General features: G+C 36.3%; 1 long non-coding RNA gene across 2 annotated transcripts in view; it reads right to left on the reverse strand.

The window, feature by feature from the left end:
* Window positions 1-355: 355 nt before the first annotated feature.
* LOC103882422 overlaps window positions 356-24,072 on the reverse strand; it is a 56,928-nt gene continuing 33,211 nt past the window's right edge. The window contains exons 2-8 of one of the 2 annotated variants that reach the window (XR_002520577.2): window positions 19,422-19,496; window positions 17,710-17,817; window positions 16,292-16,333; window positions 6,723-6,827; window positions 5,299-5,445; window positions 2,440-2,616; window positions 356-771 (exon numbers count right to left, since the gene is read on the reverse strand). This is a non-coding gene — a long non-coding RNA (uncharacterized LOC103882422). The remainder of the gene's footprint in view (window positions 772-2,439; window positions 2,617-5,298; window positions 5,446-6,722; window positions 6,828-16,291; window positions 16,334-17,709; window positions 17,818-19,421; window positions 19,497-24,072) is intronic. The other variant, XR_002520579.2, reaches the window with a different exon arrangement.

Below are 24,072 nucleotides of genomic sequence, written 5' to 3' on the forward strand. Positions count from 1 at the left end.
GACTTCTCTATTATAGAGAGAATCAAGTGATGACTTCAATAAGTGAACTGGAAACAACCCACCTTAGTTTTCCAGCGGAAGTAGGTTAACGAGAAAGCCAACCTGGAGCTGATGGAAACACCTATAGTCAAAATAATGTCTACTACACTGTAAAAGCTCTTAGTCTTTTGATCTGTGCATTGATCAAAGATCATTTCAGGATTGAAACTATTGAATCCTAAGTGGATAGGTAAAAAAAAAAAAAAAAAAAAAAATTATCAGGTTCCCTGGTAATTTGGAGATTCCTTCTCTCAGAGGACATAATAATTAGCCCAGGAGGAGACTCAGCCAAACCTAGTATGCTATTGTGGTTCTCTTGACAATGTCTAACTCAATGGCCTTCACCACTCATGAGACCAAATGCACACACAAGAGAATGGATTTCTCTAGCAAATAAGATGTTAAAATATTAGCTTGGTCTTAACAGATGGTCCTCCAAGTTTAACCTGGTTTGATAATTTTGGAAGACATAAATTTTTGTTTGATCAGAATTGATTATTAGAGCACATTCATGGTTAAATATTCTGGATTTGAAAAAGAAATTTAGTGTCACTCAGGGTTTCAGCAAGCTGGTGTCATGTTTGTTGTTGTTGTGATGGTGGTTGTGGTTTTCTTGTGGGGTTTGGTTTAAGACCCACCTATTAAACTCTTTACCATCTCCTTCTTTCTTCCTCATTCTAGAAGTATTTCTCCTCCAGAGCAGTAGGTGCTTACACAACACATGCTAATGAACTAGAAATAAGATATTAATTTGATATTAATAAGATATTAATAGATATTAATTTGGTTACGGGCAAGTTGTATTTACATATTTCGGCCTGAGAATTGGATGTTGCTTTAGAGGCGATGAAGTATCTCTAAGGAAGTTTCTTAGATTTAAACCTCTCTTATAATTTCTGGCTTCATGTTAAACATGTAACAGTTTCCCTCTCGTAGCATTTTGTGGAAATTGGTAATGTACGTGGCCATTTACAAAATGGGAACTGGGCTGAATACACACACGATTTTGCCTGGGAAATCTCACGTTTCAATGCCAATTATTTTATTAAATTCTCACAATATCCTTTGGAGAGTTTACCTTTGGTTTTCACTTTATAGATGAGGAAACTTAGTATAAGAGAACTGGAGTTACATGGATAGTAAATAGCAAAACCTAGATCTTAACCTATGAGAATGATTCTAAAAGAATGTTCAACTACAATGTTCCCTTTCTCAATTAAAAGCTATAGTATTCTGCAAAGTGCCAGGGAATTGTCATCTCTTCTGTTTGGGAGAAATTGTATTTGGAGAGTAGGTAAGAGACAAAGTTAGAAAGAAAGGTGGACGCTGCATAAATATAATTTTATAAGCAATATTAAAGTTTCCACATCTTTCTTCTCCTTAGTTGGCTTAGTCTGGGATATGACATGAAGTTAAAACATGTGCATTTCTAGAGGGGGTTGTGCACATATGTATACATCTAGGTCTGTAGGTGAAGAAGAAACTGTGAAGAAACTAACAAGAGACAAGGTGGTATTTGCCATTAAGTTTACAATGAGGACCATAATGTGTTCCAGTTAATACCTGTTGTAGATGAAATACTATGCTTTCATTATTTTAGTGCCTTTTCCCCATTTCACTCTCAAACATTTCCCAGTTTGGGCAATAAATTGTATTGCAGTTGTATCTATAATAAAATATTCAAATAATTTCATTTTTATTTAAGTGTTTTTTATGCTTTATTGAAATCTTAATATATCCTTAAATATTTCTTGGAATATTTTATTTCTAGGAAAACAGACTTGATCATTCCTTCAGATATTTGTGGAAAGCACTGAAACAGCCCCTGAAGGGTGGGAATGAATCCACAAATGAAGGTGATAGCCTATAAGCAAAAGCGATAATGACGACATGATTATAACAGAATCTTATAACAGAGGTAGGTAAAGTCATTTCTGGAAAGAAGAGGCTTGATCAACGATAGGAGCTTTGTCCTGGACATAAAATATGTGAACAAGAGTTTATGTGGTGGTCAGTGTAGCTGAAGAATATTTTAGAAAATCAAGTCAACAAAAACATACAAGCCCTCAGCAAACTGAAGGCTACCGGGGGAGAGTAAGGGCTAACTCTTTCTGCCTCCAATGCTGAGCAGCAAGAGGATAGAGAGAGGGAGAAAAAAGCAGCAGGGATTTCTCTCAGTTTCTCTGGTCAGACATAAGGACTCTCCTTTCTTGGAGTTTTGGATACCTGACGAGCCACCACCGCAATTGTCACCACTGCAATTGTCACCACCACTGCCATAGCATTTCCTGGGAGACGGAGCAGTAGAAACCATAAATTCTCTTTGGCCCCATGAGGCCCTCTTTCTCCTTCTTTAGACTAAAATTAAGTGGGTTTTCTTGGAGTTCATTCTGTCTGTACCTGATGTATGGTTCCTGTTTTCCAGCTGTCTCGGTCCTACAGCAGGAGATGCCAGAGGGGAAAAGTGGTTCAATAGTTCTTCAGGTTCTGGTTGCTTTCCTTAGTCTGCCTGCTGCCACGTACTTTACAGGCTCCACAGAGAACTGCTATATTTATTCCATCCAGGGTTTTAACTTCCTTCATGGAGAGAGATAGAGTGGAATATGTTTACTGCATCTTGACTAGACATCCCAGAAAGGATGGGATATCCCAGAAAAGATGTCTTAATTACTGTAAAAAGATTGGCTTAATGACTAAAAGTATCCAGAAACCTTTTTATCTGAAACTTGAGAAAGTCAATGGACCCATCTTAGCTTTCACCCAAGAGCTGGGGGAGAAAAGAATAAAGTTGTTTTATGAAGTGTCTTTCAACTTAATGGCTCCATATGGTTAAATTTTTAAAAAGAATATTTACAAGTATTTCACCTTAGTAATTAATTCTACAGAGCCAGTAGGAAAAATTAAAAAAAATAAAAATAAAAAAAATAAAAGTCAGTCTGAAAGTACTTGAAATGCTTAATTATTTTTCAGAGTAGACAGTAAGGAAGAAAAAGCCCCAGATCCTAACTTTGGCTCTCCGCTTCACTGAATTACCAAAAGAAGGGAAGTCTTCAGCCGTGGCTTCAGATCAGGACAAGATGGGAACTTCATCATGCCCGTGTTATTGTTGGGGGATTGATCCAAAAAGAAAAGACCTAAGTTTCAGCTGGTCCCAAACCATGGAGAATTTTACCCACACAAAGCCCCCATTTGCCAATGCAAATCTGGTAATTGGACACTTAATTACCCTATTTGCACACATAAATGAGGGGTGTTCCTGCAAGAAATCAGAGTCCACTCTTATAACTTTGGCCGCAAGCAATGAAACCACATGCTTTTGTCAACAGTTAAGTTGATTAGAATTGTGTTTATTTCTGCTCGTGTTAGGCCACATGTATTTTCACTGGAGCCTGATGTCTATTGAGTTAAAAGCTTAGTTTAAAAAACCTATGTTATGCAGAAAACCTAGATAGTAATTGCCAACTATGTGCCAAGAATCCTTTCATCATGTAGAGAATACAAGGTCTGAATAAAAAGAAATATTCTTTGCAACCTCATATGCTTGGGCAGACTCAGCAGTCTTATCGTCATAATAAAGACAGAAGGGCCTTTTAAAAGAATACTTTAAGCAAAATTTCCAGCATGGATTACTCTTTTGGGTAAATGGCTCAAACATTGAATTTTCCCATTTCCCTAGGGCAGGTAAAGGAGTGAATTTTCTCTGAATATCTTCTAGCTAGACAGTGTCCTAACAATGTCCTTAGGGGGAAAAATGTTCTTTCATTTGGAAGCATGTATTGTGAGTAGGCCCATCTGGGTTTCCTCCCTATGAATAGAAACATCAAGATTTGGCCGTTTTCTGATCTTTGATTATATGCAGGCCTGAGTTCTAGTCCTGGCTGTAACTCAAACTGTGTACTATTGGGGACAGATTCAGTTCCTTACAAGTGCTGAAAAAAAATGGTGAAGGGAAAGCTTGCCAGGGAGGATCAAGCAGTAAGTCTGGGAAATGGAGGCAGGCACAGGAGGCTTCTAAGGTAGCAATGGTGGAGGAAGATGAGCAGTAAGGAATGATCATTAGATTAGGTGATTTGAAGGTCAATAGTAACTTGGTCACTAGGTGCTTAATAAATATTCTTTGAGTGAATGGCTTAATTATCAGCACAATTTGTTGAGCACCCCCTGCCCAGGAAGCACCATGCGAGGAGTCTGGATTACTTAGAAAAAGAAAATGGGCTCCTGCTTACAAGAGAGTTGTGAGAGTACTCACCAAAGAGTGAAAACTAGCCAAGGCGAAACAACTGAGCAAGACATTCAAAGATGTAATGTGAAATGAGGGAGCAAGATGAGTTCTTACATAGTGATAGGGTGCCTCCTTTGTATTGCATTCCATAGAGGGGCTCCCCTCCCGCCTCAGGTGCAGGGGATCAAACTATGGAAAGACGGAAGCTGGCTTGTCTCTATCACTGCTGTGATCACCTTAGGTTCAATAGATGCCAACCAATGCAGAAAAGCCGTGCACCCGGGGAAGTCCTACTCCAACACAGTGAAAACCAGAGGACTCTGGAACCAGGCCTGAATTCTGGTGGCCCAGAGGTACAGTGCTTGATTTCATCACTTCTTTTGTCTCTCTGCATTATGGGGCATTTGGACTCTCTTACTTGGGCTCCATCTTCTTTCATTATTTCTCATGTGGACATGTGGGATACACACACACACACACAAACACACACACTATATATATGTGTGTGTATATATATAAAAAATATAATAAATGCTATATTATTATTGTTTTATTTCCAAGGTGAATATTCAAACGAAATTCTGCTTATGTGTTATGCATGAAAATGGTTATGTGTGAAAACTGTTAGTTTGAGGACAGAAACAGAAGTACAGGCCCTGTCTGTCACATTCATCACTATAATCAACTTCCTCACCATCCCATCTCTCAATAAGACTTATTTTAAAATCTTCATCACAATTTTTTTCCTTGTTTCCTTCTTCCATTCTCTTTCTTCCTTTTTTTCTCTCTCTTTCTTTCTTTTCTTTCGAGAAGCTGCAAGTGCTATTGTGATGGGCTTGACCAGAAATTATTGAAAAGTGGCTCTTTTAGTTGAACATAGAAGTAACAGTGTTTAAAGATGTGTTATCAGTGGCTAAACACTCTGACCAAACTTTAGAGGTCAGGGGGTTAGGAAAAATATTTTTTCACTTTTACAAACCTGTGAACTTCAGCTGTGTCCTGTTGGTTTAGAAGCAGAAGAGAGGAGAAGAAATTACCTTTAGTAAGTGTTGACTAGATTCCAGGCTCATTAACCAAATTATCTCAGTTAACTCTCTCTGCCACCTTCAGGTAGGTATTAATATTTACTTTAGAGATGAGGAAGAGTGTTGTTTAGAGAAGATTGACAACTTGCATAGGGTTACCTAGGGAAGGAAAAGAATCAGAAGGCATGTTCTATGACCTTAAAACACATCCAAAATACTGGTGGTTTTTAAAGCTGTGGGTCAATAAATCAATTTAATGTATCATGACTAGAGTTTTTTTAATTAAAAAATAGACTAAAATATATTTGAAAATATCCAAGTACCATTTCCTGAAGCTTCTGCTTTAGTGCACACGTGGGGGTGTGTGTACTATGTTATGATGAAAAATGTATTTCTCCCTGAATTGTAGTCAAGTTTGAAAGCCACTGCAATTACCCATACTGGTGCTATGCAGTAAGAAAAAAGATGTCTAGTTAATTGTCATTAGGGTAACTACTTCATTTATAATCCAAACAAGAACACTTTGGAAAATGAAGGAAATGTTATCATTAATTACAGGAGGTTAGTGGACATAACGGGGATTTTTCTGGGAAAAGTTAAATGAGCATTCACACCAATAAACATTGCTATGGTCTGAATGTTTGTGTTCCTCCAAAATTCATATGTTGAAGACTAATCCCCAATGTGTTAGTATTAAGAAGTAGGGTCTTTGGGGAGGTGATTAAGTCATGAGACTGGAGCCCTCACAAATAATATTAGTGTCCTTGTGAAAGAGGGCTGGGGGAGTTTGTTTGCTCCTTCCACCACATGAAGGTATAGCAAGAAGGATGGAGCCCTCGCCAGACAAACCCCACCACCGCCTTGATCTTGGACTTTCCAGCCTACAGAACTGTGAGAAATAAATTTCTGTTGTTTATAAATTACCCAGTCTATGGTATTTTGGGTATAGAAATCCAAAAGGATGGAGACAATCACCCACTTCTCATCCCCATATCTTACATTTTAGCAACAAAATGACTGATAAAAAATAGAAAATACATTTAGGAGAGAATTGTGACATATTTTGTACTCAGTGAGGCGAAACAACTATTTCAGGTTACAGACACGTGTTTTTTCCCCAGTACACTATTAAAGTTCTAAATCATTGTATACTGGTGCAAAGAATATATTATTTCTCCTATTCAGAGACTGCAATGTTGGTCAGCACAATCTTGCATTATTAATGCATTATTACAAGCACAGTTTTGTGCTTGTAACTAACTCTATGCAATACCTATTGCATTTTTACAAATAATAGCAAGAGCATTGCAAGTTTAACTTCACTCCTTTATCTTCACTACATTTTACAAAGTGTGTGATATCAGTTATAAAGGCTGACATTCTAAAGTAAAGGGTTAAATGGCAATACATGGAGGATCAACGATCATATGACTTACACTATCTGAAAATATGAATGTTCGATCTGTGGACAGTGCTTAGTGACTTTTGGAGAATGTGTGGTCTTTCATCATCCCTGCTCCTCTTCTGCTCACCATTGATACCTGCAGGAAAAGAATAAAAAAATGTCAAGTTATTGGGAGTACCCAGCTTTTTTGCTACCATATTCCTTCCAGGGATTTTTTTCTGTTATTTGTTCATTTAGTAGATGTAATTATGATCTATATGCTAGTTACTGTGCTAACACACTAGGAATAGAAAAATGAATTAGAAATTTTCTCTGCCCTTGATGGTTGTATAGTTCAGAGAGAGAGAAGGAGAAAGAGAGAGAGAGAGAGAGAACAGATAAAAGACCACGCAATTATGACAAAAGCTATAATAAATGAACAGAATCCTCTGGACACTCAGATAGCTAAAGAGACTCTGCTGTGTACTGAATGTGTCTACTCCAAAATTCACATGTTGAAACTTATTCCCAATTTGATGATATTTGAAGGTAGGGCCTTTGGGAAGTAATTAGGTCATGAGAGCGGAGCCTTCATGAATGGGATTAGTGCCCTTATGAAAAGAAGGGACATGAGCTCTTTCTTTCTGCTCTGTGCCATGTTAGGCTACAAGAAGGTGGCCATCTGCAAACCAGGAAGTGGGTCCTCATCAGACACCAAATCTGCCAGAACTTTTATCTTGGGACTTTCTCGCCTCCAAAACTGTGAGAAATAAATGTTTGTCATTTAAGCCATCCAGTCTATGGTAATTTATTATTGCAGCCCACAGTAAGACAGACCAACTCTGCCTGGGGAAGTCAAGAAGGCACAGAAAGAAAGAGAGAGAGAGAAAGGGGCGGTGGGGTGGGGGTGGGACAAAGAGCATGTATTGTTTCCAGCAGAGGAAAAAATGTGTGCATGGCCTGGAGTCCTGAAATGATAATGTATGTTCTGAGACTGGTACAGTTTTTTACAGAGGTGTACTGGAAGTGATGTTTGGAATAAAAAGTGGTGCTAGATTGTGAAAAGTTATGTTACAAAGCCCATGCATATTGCACAGACAGCAGTCAGACAATAGATAATGTTAAGTGTGGGAGGAAAATAATCAAGATTAATTTTTATCTTTAATAGAAAGAGAACTTCATAGGAGGACGGTTGATGGACTGTGATTTGAAGAGTCTGTGATATTATGTCCAGCAGGAGATGAGGGGTACAGCAGGTTAAAAATAGCTAGGTAGAGATGAGGGTCCATTCCTCTGTGCATGAATAGCTGACTGCTTTGACAAATGGATTATAACCAAAGTGTCACTACACCTAATTCAGACCTAGCCATTAAGAGGACTGGAATCTTCTGCCTTTGTCTATTGAAATTCTCAGTTGCCACATGAGAAATCCAACTACATTACACGGAGAAGCCACAAGTCCACAGTCCACAAATATTGATAAATTACAATTAATTAAATGTTATAGTTTGCTAGATGTTCTTAGTTGTTACCTAATATCCTTTTTCTGTCCCAAGATCCCATCCAGGATACCAGATGACATTTAGTTGTCGTGAACCTTAGGCTCCTCTTTGCTATGACAGTTCCTCAGGCTTTCCTTGTTTTGATGACTTGACAGTGTTGAAGAGCACTGGTCAGGTATATTGTAAGCATGTCTCTATATTAGAATTTGGTATTTTCTCATGATTAGACTGGGATATGAATTTTGGGGAGAAAGATCACAGAGGTAAAGTCTTTGATCCACTTTGAGTTAACTTTTGTATGTGGTGTGAGGTAGGGATTCAATTTCATTCTTTTCCCATGGATATACAGTTGCCCCAGCACAATTTGTGACAAAAACTTTGTTTTACCTTTTTAAATATTTTTTGAGAGGAGGGGGAATATTCTGGATGATTTACATTCATATGTGAATTTTGGGGTCACCTTGTCAATTTTGGAAAAATTAGGTAGGATTTTTATAGAAATTGTGTTGCATCTGTAGGTCAGTTTGGGGAGTATTTCAATAGTAATAATGTTAAACCTTTCAATCCTTGAACATAAGATGTCTTTCCATTTATTTAGGCCTTCTTAAGTTTCTTTCAAAATGTTTTCTTAATTTTATTTTCTGATTGTTCATGCCAAGTATATAGAAATATAATTGATTTTGTATGTTGATCTTGTGTCTTTCAATTTTGCTGAACTTTATTCATTGCAATAGTTTTAGTGAAATCCTTAGGATTTTCCATATTCAAGATTATGTCATCTGCGATTATAGTTTCACTAATTTCTTTCTAGATGTCTTTTATTTCATTTTCCTTCCTAATTTCCCTGACTAGAAATGTAACTGCTCAATGGTCAGAGGCATTTGAACCAGAGCAACTCCATCTTGAATATGGTCTGAGTAAAATGAGGCTGAGACCTACTGGGCTGCATCCCTAGAGAGGCATTCTAAGTCACAGGATAAGATAGGAGGTTGGCACAAGATACAGGTCATAAAGACCTTGCTGATAAAACAGGTTGCAGTAAAGAAGCCAGCTAAGACCCATCAAAACCAAGATGGTGACGAGAGTGACCTCTGGTCATCCTCACTGCTACACTCCCACCAGTGCCATGACAGTTTACAAATGCCATGGCAATGTCAGGAAGTTACCCTATATGGTCTAAGAAAGAAAGGCAGGAATAATCTACCCCCTTTTAAGCACACAATCAAGAAATAACCATAAAAGTGGGCAACCAGCAACCCTTGGGGCTGCTCTGTCTATGGAGTAGCCATTATTTTATTCCTTTATTTTCTTAATAAACTTGCTTTACAAACTCACCCTGAATTCTTTCTTGTATGCGATCCAAGAACCCTCTCTTGGGGTCTGGATCTGGATCCCTTTCCAATAACAGAATGAATTCATTTTGCCCATTGCCCAGATGGAGCCTACTAATCAAGGCAGGGTGATTGCAATAGAGAAAGAGTTTAATTCAAACAGTGCTGGCTGAACAGGAGACTAGAGTTTTATTATTACTCGAATTAACCTTTCTGAAAATTGACAGGCTAGGGTTTTTCAAGGCTAGTTTGGTGGGCAAGGGAATAGGTGCTGCTGATTGGTTGGGTGTGTAATCATAAGGATATGGAAAATAGTTCTCATGTGCTGAGTTCACTTCTGGGTGGGGCCACGGGGCTGGTTGGTTGGCCCAAGTGGAGCTACTGGTGGTCATAAATGCAAAAACCAGAAATGACATCTCAAAAGGCTAATCTTAGGTTCTGCAATAGTAATGTTATCTGCAGGGATAATTGGGGAAGTTGCAAATCTTGTGACCTCTGGAATAAAGGCTGCTGATTTTTTATATCTACACCTTAGCAGAATTCAGGCTACTGTCATACTCCTAAACTGGTGGTCTTTTATTAGCTTTACAAAAGTGGTTTAGTTCTGGGGAAGGGCTATTATTATTTAAACTACAAACTAAATTTCTCCCAAAGTTAGCTTGGCCCAAGCCCAGAAAAGCCTGAGAACAGTTTGGAGGTTAAAGGCCAGGTGAGACTTGGTTAGATCAGATCTCTTCCATGACATAATTTTCTATTACAATTTTTGCAAAGGTGGTTTCAGAAACTCCAGTAAAATTTTAATAGAAGGGGTGACAGTACATACTGTTGTCTTGCTCCTGATCTTAGCAGAAAACCATTCAGTTTCTTAACATTAAGTATGATATTAGCTGTGAGATTTTGTAGATCCAAATTATTAGATTCAGAAAGTTTCTTTCTCCTCTTAGTTTGTTGTCTTTTTATCATGAAGTGGTACAAATTTTGTCTAATACTTTTGCTGTAATCTGATGATTATGTGGTTTCAGTACTTTATTGTATTAATATGTTTATTACATTATTGATTATCAGATGCTAAGCCAAACTTACATTGTTGGGATGAATCTCACTTAGTCATGATATATAATGTTTTTATATGTTGCAGGATTAGGTTTGCTAGTATTGTGTTGATGATGTTTGCCATGTATATTTATAAAAGATGTTGATCTGTAATTTTATTTTCTTGTGATGCCGTAACCTTTTTTTTTTTTTTTTTTTGTACTTTAAGTTCTAGGGTACATGTGCAAATGTGCAGGTTTGTTAGATATGTATACATGTGCCATGTTGGTTTGCTGCACCCATTAACTCGTCATTTACATTAGGTATTTCTCCTAATGCCATCCCTCCCCCAACCTCCCACCCCATGACAGGCCCCGGTGTGTGATGTTCCCCTTCCTGTGTCCAAGTGTTCTCATTGTTCAATTCCCACCTGTGAGTGAGAACATGCAGTATTTGGTTTTCTGTCCTTGCGATAATTTGCTCAGAATGATGGTTTCCAGCTTCATCCATGTCACTACAAAGGACATGAACTCATCCTTTTTTATGGCTGCATAGTATTCCATGGTGTATATGTGCCACGTTTTCTAGTTTTTTTTTTTTTAATCAGAGTAGTATTAACCTCACAGAATAGTTGTGAAGTATACTTCTTTTTCTTTCTTTTTTTCTTCTTCTTTCTTTCTTTCTTTTTTTTTTTTTTTTTTTTTGAGACCCAGGGTCTCACTCTATCACCCAGGGTGGAGAGCAGTAGCGCAGTAGCACCATTATGGCTCACTGCAGCCTCAACCTCCTGGGCTCAGGTGATTATCCCATTTCAGCCTCCCAAGTAGCTGCAACTAAAGGCACATGCCACCATGCCCACCTAATGTTTTTGTATTTTTTGTAAAGATGGAGTTTCACCATGTCGCCCTAGTTGGTCTTGAACTCCTAGGCTCAAGTGGTTCACTCACCTCAGCTTTGCAAAGTGCTGGGATTACAGGTATGACCTACCATGCTTAGTCTCTTTTCTATTTATTGAAAGATTATTGTTAGTTGTTCTGTAAACATTTGGTAGAATTCACTAGTAAAGTGTTCTGAGCCATGGCATTTCTTTGCAGAAAGTTTTTTGATTACTAATCATAATTCTATTTTTTATAAATATACTCAGATCTTCTGTTTATTCTTGAAAAAGTTTATGTAGTTTATGTCTTTCTAGGAACTTATTCATTTCATCTAGATTATCTAACTTGTTGGTATGCATTTCCTCATAGTGTTCTTTTTAATCCATTTTTTATTTCTGTAAAATTAATAGCAATATTCCCTTCTTTATTCCTGAGTTTAGCAACTTGGTATTCTCTCTTATTTTTTCCCTTTTGTCAGTCTAGCCAATAGTTTGTCAATTTTGTTGGTCTCCTCAAATAAATAAGTTTGGTTTTATTGGATTTTCTCTTTTTTTAAATTTCTCATTTTACTAATTTTATTCTAATCTTTACTATTGTTGATTTTTCTCTATTGCTTTTTTATTTCCCATTTTATTAATTTAATTCTAATTTTTATTATTGCTTTTCTTCTGAGAGATTTGGATTTAATTTGTTCTCTTTTTTTCAGTTTTTGAGGTGGAAATTCATTATTGATTTGAGACTTTTTTTTCTTTCCTAATCTAAATATTTAATGCTATAAAATTCTCTCTCATTGCTTTAGCTGCATCCCATAAGTTTTGTGTGTTTTTATTTATTTTCATTCACCTCAAAGAATTTTCTAACTTCTTAAGATTTCTTTTTAGACCTATTAGTTATTTAGGAGAGTGTTGTTTAATTTTCACATATTTGTGATTTTCCCTATTGTCTTTCCATTATTAATATCTGCTTTCATGCCACTGTTATAGAATAACATATTTTGTATGATTCCAATCCTTTTAAAAGTATTGATATTTGTATTACGGCCTAGCATAGAGTCTATCCTGGAGAATTTTCCATGTGCGCTTGAGAAGAACGTGTGTTCTGCTCCTGTTGAGTAGAGTGTTCTATAGATACAGATTGTAGTTTATTCATAGTGTTTTTCACATCTCCTATTTCCTTATTGATCTTCTGCTTAAGTTGTTTTATCCACTATTGAAAGTGGAGTGTTGAAGTCTTCAACTATTATTGTTGAATTGTGCATTTCTACTTTAAATTCTGTCAGAGATTGCTTTGCTTATTTTGAGGTTTTGCTGTTAGGTCTACGAATGTTTATTAGTATTATTATGTCTTCCTGATGAATTAACTCTTTAATTATTATCAAATGTTCTTCTTTATCTGTAGTAGCATTTTAAACTTCTTTTAAAAAATATTATTATAACTACACAAGCTTTCATGTGGTTGCTGTGTGCATAATCAATCTTTTCCCACCTTTTTACTTTTAACTGTTTATGTCTCTATCTAAATTTTGTCTCCTATTGATGACATTATAATTGGATCATGTTTTTATATCCAGTCTATTTCTGCCTTTTGATTGGGTTGTTTAATCTATTCACATTTAATGTTTTTGTTGATATAGTTAGATTTATATCAGCCATTTTGCTTTTTGGCTTTTATATGTCTTCTGGCTTTTTCCTCTGTTCCTCTTTTACTGTTGTGTTTTGCATTGAGTGCATATTTTCTACTGTAACATTTTAATTCCTAGAATTTTTTTTAACCACAGCTTTTAATTTATTTTCTTAGGAGCTTAACGTATACATCTTACCATAACCTACTTAAGATATATATTGTCTTGATTCCAGAGAGATAAAGAAATGTTACTTCCATACAGTTCCATTCCCTTTTCCCCTTTTTTGTGATATTATTGTTACATATATATTATATCCATATATATTACAAACCCAAGAATACATTATTGTAATTATTACTTTATATAACTTTATGTCTATTAAAGAAGCTGACGAAAGAAAGGAGAACAAATAACGTTTATAGTTTGTTATACTAACCTTCTTTTGAAATGTTTCTTGTTCTTTTAATTTGTTCCTGTGAATTCAAGTTACCATCTGGTGTCATTTTCGTACTCCCATACACCTTTACCATCATTCACCTACTTTATAATGTTAATTGTCAAGTATATTATATCTTTATGTTTTAAGCCCAACAGTTTAGTTATATAGCTTTATTAAATTACTTTTCAAATCACTGAAGACATTGAAATAAAGAAAATATACAGTTATACTGTCTTTTAATAGTGCCTTTATTGGTGCTTTTAAAAAATGGATTCTAATGACCATCTGGAATTACATGCTTCCAGCCTGAAAACTTCTTATAGTATTTTTTGTAAAGTATATCAGCTACCAATAAATTCTATTGTTTTTGTCTATCTGATAATGTTTTTATTTCACCTCTGGTTTTGAAGGATAGTTTTACTGAATATAAGTCTCTTGGTTGACACACTGTTGGGATTTTTTTTTCCTTCCAGGACTTTTGATACAATTGACCTCTGAACAACACATGCTTGACTGTATTTGTCCACTTACACATGGATTTTATTCTGCCTCTGCCAACCCTGAGATAGCAAGACCTCCTCCTACTCTTCCCTAGCCTATGCAATGTGATGACAATAAGAATGAAGACCTTTATGATGACCTATTTCGACCTAATGAATGGTAAATATATTTTCTTTTTCTTATGATTTTCTTTTTTTTGTTTGTTTGTTTAAGACAGAGTCTTGCTCTGTTGCCCAGTTTGGAGTACAGTGGCATATTCTCGGCTCACTGCAACCTCCACCTCCTGAGTTCAAGTGATTCTCCTGCCCCAGCCTCCTGAGTAGCTGGGATTACAGGCGTGCACCACTAGGCACAGCTGATTTTTATATATGTAGTACAGACAGGGTTTCACTATGTTGGCCAGGCTGGTCTCAAACTCCTGACCTCAAATGACCTGCCCACCTTGACCTCCCAAAGTACTGGGATTACAGGCATGAGGCACCACACCTGGCTCTTTGTTATGATTTTCTTAATAACATGCTTTCTCTACCTTACTTTATTGTGGGAATAGAGTATAAAATACATATAACATACAAAATATGTGTTAACCAACTGTTTATCAGTATGGCTTTTGGTCAACAGTAGGCTATTAGTAGTTACTTACGAAAGTCAAAAGTTATATGAGGATTTTTGTCTAAACAGGAGATTGGTGCCCCTAACTTGCGTGTTGTTCAAGGGTCAACTGTATATTGTCCCACTGCCTTCTGACTCTCATTGTTTTTTATGAGAAGTCAGCTGTTTATATTATTGGAATTCTGTAGTATGTGTTAAGTCATTTTTCTCTTTGATATTTTCATAATTTTATCTTTGTCTTCTAGCATTTTTCTATGATGCATACAAATGTAAGTTTATTTGTACTTGTCTTACTTGGAGTTTATGGAACTTCTTAGATGTGCAGATTAATATTTTCAGCCAATTTGGAAGGTTCCAGTCATTATTTCTTCACTTTTTTTTTGTTTTTTTAAATTATCTCTTCTCCTTCTGTTACTCCTATTATCATGTGTTGATGCTCTTAATGGTATTACACATTTCTGTGAGGATTTATTCATTTTTCTTCATTTTTTCTTTCTACTCTTCAGATTTATAATCTCTCTCAATGTATCTTCAAGTTCACAGATTCTTTTTGTCTGTCAGTTGAAACCTGCTGCTGAAACCCTCTAGTGAATTTTTTAATTTGGTTATTATGCCTTTCAAGTCCAGAATTAGCACTTGGTTCTTTTTTTATAATTTTCTTATCTCTTTTTTGATGTTCTCTATTTAATGAGATGTTGTCATATCTTCTTTCACTTCTTTAGACATATTTTCTTGTAGTTCTTTGAATATATTTAAAATGGCTCTTTTAAAGTCTTTGTTAAATCTGACATTTGGGCCCTCTTACAGCCAGTTTTTGTTGCCCTCTTTTTTCCTATGTATGGGTCACAATTTCCTGTTTCTTTGTATGTCTTGTGATTTTGTTAATTATTGTTGAAAATTGGAAATTTGTTAAAGTAACTCTGGATACTAATTCACTTCTGTCCTCACCAGAGCTTGTTTTTGTTGTGGCTTGGTTGCTTTTTTGTTTGTTTGTTTTTTTGTGACTTCACTAACCTATTTTAGTGAGATCTCTTTCCTCTGAAATGTAGCCTCTGTTGTAATTTCTCAAGGGTGTAGTCTTGAGTATCTGCACAGACAACCTGGGATGACTGATTTTGGCAGCACTCTCTTTGAGTGTTTCTTTCCATGATCTTTCTGTTAAGTTGTCTGCCTTTGGTATTACACCCAGCTGTTTTGTCAGTAAGGGTATAGCCAAGCAGATTCTACCATTTAGTGAACTGAACTTAGGCCAGTTAGTTGTCTCTCTAAGCCTTACTTTCAGAGTGATATTAGTCAAATGACTAATAATACACATTCTAATATGTTATGCCAGTTAAATTAAATCATGGAAATAAAATCATCTACCATAGGATCCTTGGCCCAATGCATGTAGCTCATGCTTAGTCCCTGTTATCCAGACTTCCTCAGTACATATGAAGTTGATGAGTGTATAATAACAAAACTTCAAAATTCTACACCACAAATATTACAGAAATAATGATTTTCTTCCCAAATCTAGTTTTGCCTATCTGCTTTATTGGCTGATAGCAAATATCAACTAGAATTAAGCTTCTCATTTCTACTTTCTAGATTCATTGAGCATCAGGGAAGTTCCAGGATGTATTTTGTTCAACATTTGCCTATAGCCGGTTAACAGTCAGATTCATCTGAAAAAAAAAAAATCTTTACTGTTAGTACTTACTGATATGTTCTTCCCCAAAGCATCAGCACAATCAGATTTCACCTTAAGAGGAAAAATAGTAATGTTAGTCATTCACTGAACAATTATTAAGTATCTGGTATGTTCCAGGGAAAAAAAGATGCTAGAGAAAAGGAAATAGAAAAGGCAAATATTGCTCTATCCTTATGAAACTTAAAATCCAGCAGAGTCCAAGCATCAAGGTATTTCAGAAGCACAAAATTTAACTGCTTATGAAACTAAAATTTGTCTCAATAACTGAGATCAAATTAATGTTTTTGTGATGATATCTTTATAGTCCTGAACAAAGTTTATAAAATATATGGGAAATGCCTTTTAGCATTCGGAAGGTAGAGCCAAACTTTTACTTCAGTTGAAGTCTCAAATTGCCTAAAATTCAAAGATGAATAACATATGCTATCATCTACCTCCAGGAAATTTTAGATTCCTGTAGGAGATAGGCAAATAACACCAAAACGACATAGCAGTGCCCCTGGCACAAAATGAGATGTTCAATAATGGAAACAAATATAATTACCACTTACTAAGTAGAGAAAGCTGCTTGAGGAATAAAATGTAAGGTACTTACGCCGTATGAAGTATGATGAAACATGACCTCTGGGCACAAAGGAAACAAGAGACATCTAGATTTGCATTAACTGGGTACCTTTACTTGTTCAGCACTACTATGGGAACTCTGGGGAAGGTAAAACCACCTGTCTTCGAGGTGATTATACTGATGAAAAGGACTCAGGACAGAAAACTCAGAGCCAGACCAGTTGCTCAACAATGAGTTTTAGAACTCTGAAGACCTTATCTACTCTGAGCCTCCATTTCCTTGTCTGTAAAATCAGAGTAAACATACTATCACCCAGAGCTGTTGTAAAGATTAAGTGCAATAATGGATTTAAAAGGCATGTGAAAATGTGTTCTGCAATTGTGGAGGTTATTGTTACAATCCAGCAGGATAAATGCTGAGTTTCTTCTAAGCCAATGAGGCCATCTCTGAAGACCTGAACTCCGTGTGCTCATATAAAGTAACCAAGTTACCACATCAAACATGCCTTCCCTTATTGGAGATTATTGTGGAGGTTATTGTCACAATCCAGGAGGAGAAATGTCGAGTTCCTTTTAAACCAATGAGGCCATCTCTGAAGAACTGTATTCTGTGTGCTCAAAGTAACGAAGTTACCACATCAAACATGCCTGCCCTTCTTTCTCTAACCACCTCTATGGTCCCCAACCAATGTAAATCCAACATTGATCATGTGGATGAAATGAATCTAAATGTGGTGGCTTTTCTCCACTTGGAAGCTAGAACCTGAACATGGCTAATTCTGTACCCACTCCATACTGCCCAATTTCCACCCCCTCTATCCCCACCACTAATTTGGTTTCATTCTCCCGTATTAAGGTCATACCTCACCAAATTATATGCTCCCCAAAGAATCACTCTCTTCTTGCATTCATCTCTTCATGTCCCAGGGTTCACAGCAGAGTGATTTGCATGTGACTGGTGCTCAATAGTACTTTTAATAAATTTACAAAAGGAAAGACCATTTTAGCCGATGGTGTTTAGTAAAGTTATTTCCAATATTATTTGATGCTAGCTCTTATGTTTTCTGATGTGTTACAACAGTATGCAACATTAGCCAGAGGGATAATTTATTAGTTCTAATAATATTTGTTGAGTTAGAACTACATGATAAGTGTTAGGGTTACAATAGTGAGCAAAGCCAAATCTGACTCTGCTTTCATAGAACTCAGGTTCTGTTTGTTGTTCATTGTAAATGAAGACCAAGAAAGATCTAGAAGCAGACTTGGCATTTAGCTGGAACACACAAGTACCACTGTGTATATGACCAGAATCTATCTCAGTCAGTGCTTAGGCAACAATGTTTAGGACCTATTTTTATTGTCACTTCTAACCAAATATTAACTCTTTAATTCAAAATGTCTACTGCAAAATAGATAAAAAACAGTACCACTGATCTGGCCACTTGTAAATCAAAATGCTTTATAGCATTAGCTATAGTATTAGGTCTAAGTATTAGGTGTAAGACAACTCCTCCTGAATGGTCAATGTCAGCCTATTCCTGAACACAAATGCAATACAAATGGGGACTCATGTCAATTGTAAATGTACCCACTCAGATAACCTCCTTTACCTGGTTTGAGAAAGTGTTTCCTAGGGTATATACTTTGTAAACTATCCTCAAGAAATGCTTTTCAAAGCATTCCATAATCAAAATTAGAGAAAAAAAAAATCTGTATATGTAAGAGAACACATGAAAGCCCTGAAAAGCGCTACGGTAAAATTAAATTTAAAAAAAGGTTTGACTTGTAACCCAGGTCTCCTCATTTTCGTTTCACCATAGAACCATTTTCCCAAAACACACATACAAGTGTACTGAAAAAGTAATATTCTAGGCAAGGTACTTTTGTATACTGGTTTAACTTATTCAGATCCTACTCTGGTAATTTTCTCTCTTTCTTTTTTTAAGTTGCTATCATAGGAACTGCATAAATGCATTGAGTTATTCTCTAAATCTATTTTGATCAGTTATGTCATCTGCCAAAGTGGCAATCAAAATCCTATTTTGTCTTTTAATAGAGTAAGCAGTTGAGATGAGAGCAATAATAATGGTTGTTTAACACCAGAAAAAGCCAGAGAATGATTCTTTTCTACCTGGATATGTACAGAGACCTGTAGAGGATTCATCCTGCAAGCTCATACACAATTCATTTTCATACTTTTATTTCATATTTATTTTTATTGTACTCTACTTTGGCAATCTTAGATTAAGTTTCCAATTTTCCAAAATTGCCTGCAGTGAACTCCTATCCCCAGAGATTGGTTTTTTTTATTAGTCTCTTAAGCAAGTTATACAATTCAAATCACCTCTCCCTGTCCACCCATCTGCTTGTTTTTGCTTTTCTTCCTCTCTGCTGGATTCAGTGTAGAAATCCTCTATGCCTCCTCTCTCCCCTCCCTGTCCACTGCCCTAAACTCTCCCCCACCGTTCTGTCTATCCTCTCTGTCAGGGTCCAGGGGCCCCTTCTGTTCACATGGCTCTGGGCCCACCTGTACCGGCCCCATCTGTCAGCAAAGCAGCCTCAGCATCCCACAAACCTGGTGGAGGAAATTCTCCTCTGAAGAATTGACGTCACTAGGTGTTCTCCTGAGAGTTGTGCCCTGAAAAATTAGCTACATTGAGAAAGAATAAAGGGCATTTCAGCATGGAATAGAGGCGTTCATCCCACTGGCATTAATAAAATACTTCTTCCACACGGGACCACATTTCAGTCTTTCATTGCAAGCATTATTTAACATCAACCTGACAATTTTTTAAAAGCAGGAATTTAAAAAAGATAATATCTTCAGGATAACCAGAAATTCAAAAATAATTATTTGTATTATTAAAAATGCATTTTATTTACTAGACCTCCTTATGCAATGTAATTATTTAGAAAATACATTTTCTTTATTAGACCTCCTTATGCAATATGAATAATTAAAAATTATAAGTAAAAATATAAATAATTATTTATATTGCATAAGGAGGCCTATTAAATAAAATGAATTTTCTGAACCTATCATGACCAAACATATTTGCAAAATTATTTCCTCATATTCTTCCAATTCAAGTAAATACACTAATCTTTTCGGAAGAAGTCATTCAGTTATAGTTCCTTGGCACTATTTGTAAAGGAGTCAAAGAATCATATCCCAAAGGAAGTGTTTCCTTGAAAGAAAGCTTATCTCTGATATTTAAAATCCCCTGTCCCCAAAACATACACACAGTGAAAAAAGTGAAGATCTACAATTGAATAATACAGTAAGGCTTGGCTCATTTTTTCCTGTCTGAAATTTGATTCATATTTAACCCAGATTTGTGTGTCAATTTAGAGACCAAAGTGCCAAGAGGAGAACAGAATGGTCACAGCCAGCCATGGTAGAGAGTATTTGGTGCCAGGACTGAACAAGGTCTCAAAAATGTTGATGGCACCTGAAATTCATACATTAGAACCCTTGATGTACAAGCCGGTCTCTTGGTTCTGATGTTCCCTTGCCTGTTTCCTGCATGTGAGAGAAGCGCTGCAGCGACCCTGTTTATCTGGCCCCTGCACAACATTGTCAGGACACATTTCCATTTTCCAAGTGACTGCTGCCACTGGGCCGCAGTCTGTGCTCATTTCTCGAGTAGCTAAACCCTTTGACACTGTGGTTTTTAATTAAAATTACATTAAAGTTAATCAACCAGAAAGAGGCTGCTGTAGAAGGCAGGTTTGATTGCAACCTGCAAAGGGCACGAAGGCTGCCAACTTGCTAAAGATGTGCCTGCAGATGCCAATCTGTGCACATGAGCCCCACGGTTACAGAGCTGCCGAGGAGAGGTCAGTTCTGTTTGCATTTTCCCTGGAACTGTCAAAAAAATCGCGATAGCAGTGGCATGGCATAAAGTTAAGAAAATAGACAAGCCTCTTCAAAGCATACCCTTCCAGCATTTCTGCTACTGCCCCAAACCACTGATGTGAAGCTGTCATGTCCCAACTGTTTCCTCTTCAGACGCAGTTAAGCTCAACTGAGAGCCATTAGGTTTGTTGTTTGAGTAGGCTACAGATACTCTTAGAAGATCTTGTCTTCTACAGGCTAGGTTTCTGGCATATGATGCTGTGACTGGCTTTGCTTTGTTTTGAAAGGGCCAGAGAAAATACTTGAATGTTTCAGGATTCCTTGTTCATCTTCAGGTTCTTTGCAAAAGGGATTCACTGGAAAATGACTACTCATAGCACAGCATATCTTTATGCATTCTGAACCAAGACACTATCAAATACAAATTCACATATAGGACTTTTTATACGACACTTACTAAATGTTGCAATGGTGTTGAGTCTAAAATATAAATTATTTTATGTTCACTTCTTATATGATTAATTTACTTATATTTAGTTCTTGAAGTACCTCACACTTGGTGAGAGATTGACTAGTTTTAGATAAATGAATGAATGAATGAGTGAATGAATTAAAAGAGTGCATCATCTGTCAGAACTAATTCTATCTGTGCCTCTTCTCTAAAGCTGTATAGTCATGTACCATGTAACAATGTTTTGGTAAATGATGGACCACATGCGAGAGTGGTCCCATAAGGTTATAATGGAGCTGAAGAATTTCTATCGTCTAGTGATATCATAGCAATCATAGCATCATAACACAATGTATTACTCATGTGTTTACAATGAGGCTGGTGTAAAGAAATCTATGTAGCCAGTCATACATACATAACAATTTTGTACAGCACATAATACTTGACAATGATAATAAATATGTTACGGATGTATGTATTTATTATATAATTTATTATTATTTTAGAGTGTACTCCTTCTACTTATTAAGAAAAAGTTAACTGTAAACAGCCTGAGGCAGGTGTTTCAGCAGGTAGTAACAATGCCACAAGAAGGCATTGTTATCGTAGATGACAGCTCCATGTGTGTTATTGTCCCTGAAGACTTTCACTGGGACAAGATGGGGAGGTGGAAGACAGTGATCTTGATGATCCTGATGCTGTGTGCCTAGACTAAAGTATGTGTCTATGTCTTAGTTTTTAATAAAAACAGTTTTATAAAAATAAAAATATCTAATAGAATAAGGATATAAAGACAACATATTTTTGTACAGCTGTACCATGTGTTTGTGTTTTAAGCTAAGTGTTATTACAAAAGAATAAAAAAGTTAAAAAGTAAAAATGTTTCAGTAAGCTAGGGATAATTTGTTATTGGAGAAATAAAAAGGAAAATATTTCCATAAATATGATGTAGCCTAAGTGTACAGTGCTTATAAAGTCTAAAGTAGTATACAGCATTGTCCTAGGCCTTCACAATTCACTCACCCTTCACTCACTAATTCATCCAGAGCAACCGTCAGTCCTGCTAGCTCCATTCACGGTAAGTCCCATATAAAACTATACTATTTTTAATATTTTATGCCATATTTTTACTGCACTTCTATATTTAGATACACAAATACTATCATTGTGTTACAGTTGCCTACACTATTTGGTAGAGTAACATTCTGTACAGGATTGTAGCCTTGGTACAAAAGGCTATATCATATAGCTAGGTGTGTAGTAGGCTAGACCCTCTAGGTTTGTGTAAGTGCACTCCATGATGTTTGCACAATAACAAAATCACCTAAAAATGCATTTCTCATTAAGTAACTGTAAAACCACCATTACTACAAAAAGTTAGATGCCATTTTATTTTAAGTGTCGACTTTATTCATATCTGATGCCTAAACCACTATTCTAAGGATTCTGAGGTTGTGCCCAAGTTATAAAGCAGAGAGAATGATTTCTGTCAAGGACTATTCTAGTGCTATGGTTTGGGGAACAATATAAAGATTATATCAGAATTCCATGATTGTTTGGAAGCAAGTGGACAGAGCCTCATTATATGAGGCTTTCTATGGGAAAGGGAAGAATGAACTTTGAAGAGGAAATGTAACTAACTTTACTGAGTTTCAAGCTCTGTAAAAACTGGCAAATATTTTCTTCTATATATCCCTTAGAGGCTTCCAGAGTCCATTCCTGATTCTGATTAATCCATTAGTTCCGATATTATTTACTTGTCTGTGTATATCTATGGGTCTGTCTGGGTGCTCCATTCAGTAGCAAATCTCTTGAGTCAGGTGAGCCCCAGGTGCCACGCATACCACAGCTGTGAATGTTAAAGAGTGGCAAAGTGGCTCCCCATAAAAAGCGATATATAAAAACACAGTTTCGTTATTTGAAAAGGTTAATTCTTTAGCTATAATATTTAACATTCTTTGGAATCTCAGAAAAGAATTTTTTGTGTACGTATATGGTTAATTCATCATCCTCTCCTTATTGATCACATCATGAAAAAAAATGAACTAAACTCTTAAACACCTCTTTCTTTTAATGAAAACTTACAATCTTTTACTCATAAAATCAGTCAGTATACATGTTCTTTAAACAGACTTTTAGGGATAACACTTGGAAATAATTTGTCATCTCTCTTTTATAAAACTGATATTTTAAAAACAGAAATAAAATGTAAGTTTCTCTTTTCACTTCAAATTAGACATTAATATTTTCTACACTCTCTAAATCACGTCCCTGATGAGATCCATATAACGATTTTCAATACAACTTCTAGGTCAAGCAAAGTATAATGTAGTATGGCCGTATCCTCCAACTTACCAGAGAAAAGTTGAGTTATTAACTATTACAAACATTACAAAGTACTTTATTTAAAAACATTATTAAGTCAACCAGCTAATACTTACTGACCATCTACCATGGGGTAGGTACTCTTTGGTGTGAAAGGTATAGCAGCGATCAAAGATGATGATGTTCTGCACCCATGGAGTTTACATGCTACATATGAGAGAGCAGCTATATAAAATGGCTGCCATGGAAGCACTATAGGCTAGCTACCCATTAGACATTTCCTTGCTATTTCCTTGCTAATAGAATTTCAGTTTGGTTTGGGAAGGCATTACTACCAAGATGGCTGCCCTCTTCATGTCAACCAGATGATACTTCCCAGTCTTCCTTGAGCTTGGGAAGGCCATGTGACCCAGTTCTAGCCAATGAGATCTACTAGGAAGTCTGCTGGTAGGGAAGTGGGTTCTTCAAAATATATTTTCATCTCTAATAAAAAGAGAATAACCCCTGCCAGGAGTTATTCTTTGCCTGCCTTACCAGCCCACTGTCTCTACCTTTGATGGAGTCATCCTGTAGTCATGAGGCACAAGCACC

The sequence above is a fragment of the Papio anubis genome, chromosome 2, assembly GCF_008728515.1.
Source record: "Papio anubis isolate 15944 chromosome 2, Panubis1.0, whole genome shotgun sequence".
NCBI classification, from domain to species: domain Eukaryota; kingdom Metazoa; phylum Chordata; class Mammalia; order Primates; family Cercopithecidae; genus Papio; species Papio anubis.